The 9,508-nt window shown below is 30.2% G+C and overlaps 1 long non-coding RNA gene across 1 annotated transcript; it reads right to left on the bottom strand.

The window, feature by feature from the left end:
• Nucleotides 1-531: 531 nt before the first annotated feature.
• Nucleotides 532-2,341, bottom strand: LOC139518519 (uncharacterized). The gene is made up of 2 exons (XR_011663393.1): nt 2,225-2,341; nt 532-1,345 (listed from the first exon to the last, which is right to left on the bottom strand). It is a non-coding gene; the product is annotated as an uncharacterized lncRNA (long non-coding RNA).
• Between the last annotated feature and the right edge of the window lie 7,167 nt (nt 2,342-9,508).

Below are 9,508 nucleotides of genomic sequence, written 5' to 3'. Positions count from 1 at the left end.
CAAAAATACATGTAGGATAAATGTAATAAATCTATGTAAGGCATCAAACGTTCTCCTTTTTTTCGGTAAGGGAACGTCAGTCTTTTCTGGGGACAAACTTTTGTTTATACTTTAGTCAAATTTCTAAGCCAACGTTTTTTTCTCAATAAAATACATTAGGAAACATATTTTTTTGTTTAAACTGAACTTTAAATTTCACTTTTGCTCAACTTCATTAGAAACAACTGTTTTAAGATCTTTGATATAGAATTTAGTATGATAATGTCTTTTTTGTATCTTTTTTGTTATAAATATTTTGCGTTTTCAGTCGAGGTTGGGTTTTTGTCTCAATAAAAAAATTAAAAGGTGGCAAGGAATATACGATGTTGTAATTTAATTTGACCAAGGAAAAACTAAGATCAACCAAACCTATTTATGAAGAAAAGCAAACAATTGACGAAAGTATAAGTTAGCTTAGAATGTGTATTCATATGTCCATACATGCATGTTTAATATTCATACACTTTGTTTGGTAATGAGAACACTCAGAGAAGGTATAATATGTAAGTTTATTGACTAACGATAAAATAATATTAAAACAATACAATATAAAAAAATAATGTAAATTTCAAAACCTAATGCCAAGTATTTAACATATATCACAGTCACAGATATACAATTATCACAGAACACATTAAACTTTCATGTAAAGAGTAAAGAGTTAATTATAGATTATGTATTATAATTTGGAAATTCGTTCATCTCAACTATATCTCATTCTCTCAAATGAAAACATCGTATTGTCATCGTCGTATAAACGGAAATTCTACTTAGAATGTTGAATGTATATATGGAACTTCTTATAGCGTCAGCATAAAAGGCGAACTATTATTCCAAAACACATACGTAAATATCACAACACAATATAGTGGACACCACTTACAGTTGATTAATATAATCTACTCGAGTTCCTCTTGATTTACCTCAAGGTTGAATAAGCTGTTGATTGTTTTTTTTAGCTTTCTTGGATATGATTTTTTAAAACTGAGTATTGAACAATTAAATAGTCCATGATTTTAGAAGTATCTTTCACTGTTATGTAATCTCGATCGATACGTGTTGTTCTATCCGAATGCGCGCGCAGTTCACTGCTCATAACTTCCCGTGTCACGTGTTCAATGCTGTCTCCATTTGTGCTTATAACTTCATCCATATGACAGAGGATGTCGTAAAGTTTCGATTCCATAATAAGAATGTCATTGGAATATTTTTTGTTTTCGTATATATCTTCGTCAAACTTCATCTTTTCGATGAAGACCAAAGCAATTGCTAAAGTTCTGTAGCTGTCTAAATGAGTTTTCGGTACCTGAAGTAATAATAAAAAATACATTAGTAATCATTCTGTCGTTGTAAGATTGTTTAATAAATCAAAAACAAATTATAAATACATACAACCTAGGAATGGTGTTAGCAAAGAGTTTGTGGATAGGGGTTTAAAGAATAGATAATTATGGATTAAAAAAAAAGAATAGAGGAAAATGAACTAAAAAATTATAGAATAAAGAATAACAGGGTACTTTAAAAATATGAAGCATAGAGAATAATTACCTATATATAGAGTAATAATATAATGCATAGCTGGAAGCAACTTGTAGGAGACTTATTTATCAACCAACCATCTTGTTTTCTACATGTCTCTCAATTTTGTAAAGAATGATTAAAATCGAAGTATCGACGATAGCTCTCAAGAGCATAGAATTCTTGGTTTTAAAGTTGCATTCGTCATAAAGGTACGCATGAAGATTTGAATATACACTTGTAATGTGAACGTTTTGATATTGTATTATTTTTTTTAAAATTATTTTAGGGTAATGAATCGATAGAAAAATTCGTTTGTATTGTATATATGCTTAGGTATTGTATATGTACTTTATGTTTAGTACATAGAGCATAATCATGATCATAGTATACTGGGAAATTTGATTTTTTTTTAAAGTTGAGCATATTTTGCAGGATTTCCCATTTTCTATTGTCATTTTTGGAATTTGACCCTTGGTAACTTCCCCTTCGATAACAATAACGTGCTGTATATATTTATTCAAACATTGCCAACACTTATCAACAACATAAAATTGAAACGAAAAGATTCAATTTGGCGTTTTTAAAGATAATAATATTCCTTAATTCATTTTTAAAGATAAACATTGTTATTAGAATATACTTTTCAATAATAATGTAAACTTACATTGATTACGGAATTTTGTATATCCCCTTCCGTCGCAGTTTTAACATTTGGAAATCCATCATGATGAAGGCTATTCAGAAGTGCCACATGTCGCATACTTTGTACTCGCTCCATGGCCTAAAAATCAGAGAGGATAATATTGAACACAAGCGGGAAGATGTAATTCAACTGACCAATGGAAATGATTGTAACACTTTTGTTTATTCACAAAAACTACATCCGTTAATTAAATAGTTAATAATTTTATCTTTTATCAAGTATTAATACTTACTGTACATATTTAAACAAGATAAGATCGATTAATAATTATGACACTTAAAAATAAGGAAATATATTAATATAGATATGTAGAATTAAACACTCAAAACCAAAATTTATTTCTCTTTTTTCAGTACTCATATTTGACAATTAATTTAGTTAACGCTTTTTTTTTAAATATTTTGACAAAACAATTTCATATAAGGTAAAACAAGTCCGCTGTTGTAGTGCGATAACCGGGTTATGAATTGTATTTTAAATCCAGATATATATGTCATTAGATCACGTTTCTTACACCTTACTTCCGTATTCTGAGAATTATAGTGACATATTTTTCTCATATTGTTTACTATAACTTAAAAGAAAAATCACCGACCGTGTAGTTAAATTTATGAATGAATTTTAAACATTCTTTTACTGATAAAATGAATAAGATAGCTTATGAATTTTCTTAAACATGGATTTAAATAATTTAAAATATTAACGGTAAGAATGGTTTTCTAGCAAAAATGCGCGATACTAGTAGTTTCACATCACTTCCCATCTACAATATTTCCTGCATTATACAACAACCACCTGACTTAATATAAAAAAAGCCCGAAAAGTGTATCTATATTTATGATAGTTGATAGTCAAAAAGTACTTCTACATGTACATGCATACATGTTTATGCGCCTTTTGTAAATAAAATTTAGCACTGTTTTAAGCAAAATTATAAGGAAATACTTACAAATTTCTCTTGAAGGTTGCTTGAATATTCTTGTCCCTCTTTTATCAATACTAGCATGCCGGTAATAATCTCAACAAGTGGTCGTGTAGGTACTGGTGGAAGATGGCTAGTGTCAGTATTGGATATTCCACAAGGATGTCTCCATCGCTCGGCGCCTGTTGGTGTTGTCTTTACCCTCGAAAACAGCGATGTAAGAATTGCTGTTAAATAGAAATATAATTCATGTTAGGATCCAATCATGTGTGCAATCTTCAATAAAAATTTCGCTGAAAAACATTACGTTAAAGGGTTATATTTAAATTCACCCGCAGAGTAAACTACAAGCCCTTTAATTTAAACGTTAACAATTTCAAAATGATTTTTAAAAGTTCGTGTACCTAGTGATTGTGTTGTCAGAAATTTTTAAAAAATGTGGCTAAAGATATTTTATATTTTAAATAACGATATTTAACCTTTCAAGCATTTTGCAGAAAATCTAAAGACATACCTATCGTGCAAAGAGAATGCGTTATAAAGCATGCAGACATTTTCGTATCAAACATCATCTTGTTGAATCTTGAAAAACTTATTTCTAATTAATATAAGGATTGAAATATGAGAAAAGTAATGTTTTAACTAGCATATATACTAGATTTAGCCTACAATGTATACAGGGCCGGGAAATTCTGTTCTATTTTTAGCACGAATGAGTAAACTATCGCTGATCTAGGTGGTCATTGACAATTTGTGTTCCCAACGATATTCCCGGACATGCATACCAAACCCACTTCGATTCTGAATCTTATAATTTGTCTTCTTAACCGCAAAAAATTAATTTAATAATTATTGTAAGTATTTTGAAGGCAAAATATTTAAACAAGTAAATACTATTTAATAATGAAATATAATTGAAAGTCGATGGTCAAATCAAGTATATGAAATATTAAACAAGGAAACTTAAATATAACATTCAGAAACAATTTGTCGATTGGATTAGAAAGTCTAAGATGAAGGGTTTAATGTCTGACGTAGAACTATAAGTGCCTACATCCACTATAAATGAAGCTGCGCCTCTAAATTTATACAGCTGTTGCAAACAAAATCCAAACATGTACAGTTTATCTCCAATTTCCTTAAATAGTTAGACCACTTAAGGCATACTAGATTGTAAAATGTATTAATAATCTGCAAATCCAATTGAACTAACAGTGAATTGTGTTACCCTTAAGAAATTATTTGTAAACATTGAAACTAGAGAATTTCCTATAAATCTCGGTACCATCAATGTATATTTTGAAAGATCAATCTTATATTTTGATAGCATGTACGAGTACAATAATATACGATGTTGAATGCTTCAGAAAGGAAAAAAACATTTTTTTTAACAATCTACATGTATATGCTGTATATGAAAGAATGTTGAAACTTCGGAAATAATTTTTGAATTTGAGCTTTATAAACACGTAGATTTATAAGTTATCAAAAAACATAGAATTATAAGTATTTGTTTTCTTTGACATACGTTAATTTTTAATTTCGTTTTCCTCCTTTTATTTCTTTATTTAGTGTCTGTGTTTATTGGGAGAGTTTGTGATTGTAATCTTATGTTGAACTGTACATGTCGTTTTTAAAGTCTATTTTTTTTTTGGATTTTTGGATTTGTTTGATTTTTCAAGATAATTATTTTGCTTTTATTAGTTATGTGTCAGAATAATTCAACGCTGTTACATCATTTAGAAAGTCTTGAATAACCTGAGAAAAATAACTGAACACACAATCTAAAAGGCTTATGGGAATTGAAATTTAAAAAAAATGCGAAAATAAATATAATATAATTGTTAATAAAAGCTATATAAAATGAATTTTTCGTCTGCGATATTTTATTTTGTTTGGTTGTTATTGGCGATGGACTGGCTTTTCAGTACATTTTCAGTTTCAGGTTAGATGCAGGTCTTTCGGGTTCTGATGGATAATTGTTTCATTAAAAATTTACCACATTTCATTTTTTTTGTATATATAAGAATATGTGATATGATCGGAATGAGACAACTCTCCACCATACATTAAACGACAAAGAATTAGCAACTTATGTCCCCGCCTGGCCTCCGACTATGAGAAAAAACACAATAAAATAACATAGCAAGCTATATGAAGGATCGAAATAACGTTTTAAACAATCCAAACAGAAAAAAAAACGGCCTGATTTGTGTACACACGTCACAGAAAAAAAATATGATATACAGCAACAAACGACAACCACTGAATTACAAGCTCCTTACTTGGGACAGACACAGACAGAATGTGGCGAGTTGAAGTTGTATATATATCCGGTGCATACTCCTCCTCTAACCTGGGATAGTGGTGTTACAGCGCACTACACAATATCAAACTATTAAAATCAGTTAGAATGACTTAACTCCTCTGAGCGACACAAAGTGCAAAACTACTAAGAAAAACACTACAAACACACAGTCTAAATGTGAGTGTATTGTTAGCCTTGATTGAAATGAGTTTCTGATAAAACATGGTTTATTTAAGATGGAATCGACTTTAAACTATAGCTTACATTGGTATAAAGATAATATTTTATATCGTAAACCAAATTATATAGATATAGGTCTTCGTACGACCTTCAGCATTGACCAAAACCCATATTGTGTAGTCAGCTAAAAGGCCAATAAAAGGTGTAGAACAGTTTTAACGATAAATTTCAACGGACTGATTTATACGAAAAAGCAAATATATTACAACCACTGTTTTACAGGATTATGGCTTGTGGCTTGTGATAGGTAAATAAACAATAAATGTTAGTTGTCATATCAGACATTATCAGACATATCAGAGTGACATTGACCCAACGACGCAAAAAAAAAAGACCATTAATGTCATCATACGATCTTTGACAGAAGAAAAATATTTTTACAATGAAAATCTGCCATTAGTTCCATATTCTTCAAATGGGATGTTAGGACATTCACTGACGAGGTTACTGACTTTAAATGTGTTCCAGAGTTTAAAAAGTGGCTGTAATTAGATCTCAGGCCTACATCTGTTTGTTTGCTTAAGTTGTAGTTCAGTGTTTCTGTTGTTCCGTTGTTTTCTCTTAATATGACGCAAGCATAACCTGTAAATGGGGACGAAACCTGTATGAATTATTTTTTTGTAACTTAAATATTTGTTAAAAAAAGAAACGGAAATACCGTAACGTTTCCGATTTTGGTTCTGTTGTTAGGGATTTTAGTTGTGACGTTATTTCAGTTATGAAGTCATATGCAATGTAAACAAAGAAATGCTGTCATCAGGCAACGTTTTTTCATATCAAAGAATTATTAAAAATGAAATTGGTATTGCGTTCCTTCCTATTTTATACTAGACTTATAAATATATATTTTACTCAATGTTTCGAGACCGGAAAAAGGAAGTACATTGCAGATTTCTGTGCAGATGCGGGAATTCAAAACATGACATCCAAAAAATTGACCGATTTTGAGTTCATTATTTTGTACATTGAAAAAAAATTCCCAATTTTTTTTTTTTTTTTTTTTTTATTTTTTTATTTATTTTTTTAACTGTTATTGGGGACTTCGTCCCCATATAATGAATTGATGTATTTCGGTCGGTTTTAGTTTGTAACCGGATTTCACTTTTATGTTTTGTGTAAATAACAGAACTATGTTTCATTCTGATGTTTAATAATGGTATATACCAGTCTCGAGCTCTCATAGTACTTTTAAAAATTGAACATGTATTCTAAATTGTGTATTTTGTATTGAATATCATATTGTGTTTATACTTGTACACAAGTATGCATGTGGTGAGACTATACTTGTATTTTTGTCCATCTGATGAGTTAAGCCTATTTCAACTGATTTTTATAGTTCGTTCTTATGTTGTACTGTTATGCCACTGTCCCAGGTTAGGGGGAGGGTTGGGATCTCGCTAACATGTTTAACCCCGCCACATTATCTATGAATGTGCCTGTCCCAAGTCAGGAGCATGTAATTCGCTTGTTGTCGTTTGTTTATGTGTGACATATTTGTTTTTCGTTCATTCTTTTATATAAATGAGACCGTTAGTTTTCTCGTTTGAATTGTTTTACATTATCATATCGGGGCCTTTTATAGCTGACTATACGGTATGTGCTTTGTTCATTGTCGAAGGCCGTGCGGTGACCTATAGTTTGTTAATGTCTGTGTTATTTTGGTCTCTTGTGGACAGTTGTCTCATTGACAATCATACCACATCTACTTTTTTATATTAACTATTGAATCTGAATCTTCCCTGAGGTGTTATCATATCATTATAATTTTTATAAAATTACCGTAAGTAAAATTTTAGACTAATGAATAATGATTTGATTTTACCACAGCTTTAAAGTATGAAGTAATCGCCAAAAATCTTCTATAAATCACAGCTAAGTAATACACTCGTTTCCACTTTTTTTTTCTGTGACGGAAAAGGGTACACGAAAGTTTCCTATCGTTAAGAGTAGGGAGAAAGTATACATGATACTTTACCATCTATAATGTATTCTTCTTTCCATAATACTAAAGTTCTTACCATAATCATTATTCGTCATAAACAAACAAAATTAATAATGCAAATGAGGTCATAAGATTGTATCATTTTAAATAATAAACCGATTAAACTTTGCTTTGATCAAGTTTAAGATTTTCTTGATTAATCTCTTAATTCCCCTATAACATTACATGTTTGTAAGCGGATAAGAATACACGTTTTAACAAGTGATAACGCCCATATCTCCTCAGATGCATGTTCATGTAGAAAAATGATTTCTTGACATAGAAATGTAGGCGTATTATACCTAGTTGCTAGAAGAGTTTCGAAACAACTGCATTTTTATGTACTTGTATATACGATAAAACTCATACCGCAAAGTCAGCCATAAAAGTCCCCAAAATGGCAAATGTAAAACAATTGCAAACGGCCTGAATTAGAAACAAAATTGTAATGGAAATCAAATATGATACACAGCAACAAACGACATCAACTATATATACAATATCATAACTTGAGACAGGCACATACATACAGAATGTGGCGGAGTTAGAAATATCTACCGGCATCGAACCCTCCCGTAACCTGGAACAAAGGTGTAACAGTACTTAATTAAAATAACTCAAACTGGAAGACATACGGTATGATGTTTATAAAAACGAGAAGACTTATGAGCCACACCAACAAACGAACACCACTAAAAAAACAGTTTTGTTTACTAAAGACAGGTGCACACAAATGCAGCAGGTTTAAACGTTTAAAAATGCCCCAACCGTCACTTTATCCTGAAATAGGTACTGTGGCTTTAAAACACCGAAGGACACACTATAAAATTATAAAATATCAATTGAAATGGCTTAACTCAATTAAAGAGACATATTGACAAAAACTAGTAAACTTACACTGAACGAATAATTTTGATCTATGAGATGATATAAATACAATTATATATATATATTTTTTAATATTAAACATATTTTATTAACAATCACCTGTTACATCAACCCTCAGTTGCCCAGGGAAGCAACTAAGGGGGCCCCAATTTTTACAGTCTCATTTGTCGGGGAAAAAGCAAATGAGAAAAAAACTCCCACTATAAATTATTAACATCAACCTTTATAAATATTATCTATCCTTGTACAAATGTACATGTACCTGCAATCAATATCGATCTATATATCTATAACTCTCACCATATATAATTATTTGAATAAAGTATGTTTTTTATCTTCATTTATTTCTCACAAAGGATACCTGTATTTATTAAGCAGTTACAATTATATTATTAATTAACAAAAGGTCGAGATGCAAATCAATATCAGAAATACAACTATAACCCTGGACAAAATGGTTTTAAATGAAATAACGTTCATGTATACAGGTAATTTTGATATAAACAACTTGTTGTAAGGGTTATACATGCAGTACAGAAATATATTTTTATAAACTACATAAGTTTGTTGTTTATAGTACAGAATAGCTGAGGTGAAAACTTGTCGTCATACTAAATACTTTTCATGTCTGATCAAGAGTTTATACGACATCATCTGACAAAAAAATTGACCCTGTCTACGAAAACTGTGCTTCATGATGGTATAAAAATGTATATTTTAATGGAATTAAATTATTGGTTCATTTATTTTTATGTACATGTTTTATATGCCTATAAGCTGTGGGCCATATCATATTGGCAAATGAAAGTGTAAGAATCAATTAAAAAGACAAAATTGATTCTTTTATCATGACTTCCATTTTCACAGAACTAGTACACATTTTTATTTAGGAGTCAGCTGAGGGCC

This window comes from Mytilus edulis, chromosome 4, assembly GCF_963676685.1.
Source record: "Mytilus edulis chromosome 4, xbMytEdul2.2, whole genome shotgun sequence".
In the NCBI taxonomy this organism is placed as follows: Eukaryota; Metazoa; Mollusca; class Bivalvia; order Mytilida; family Mytilidae; genus Mytilus; species Mytilus edulis.
This window is presented reverse-complemented; position numbering and strand designations above follow the sequence as displayed.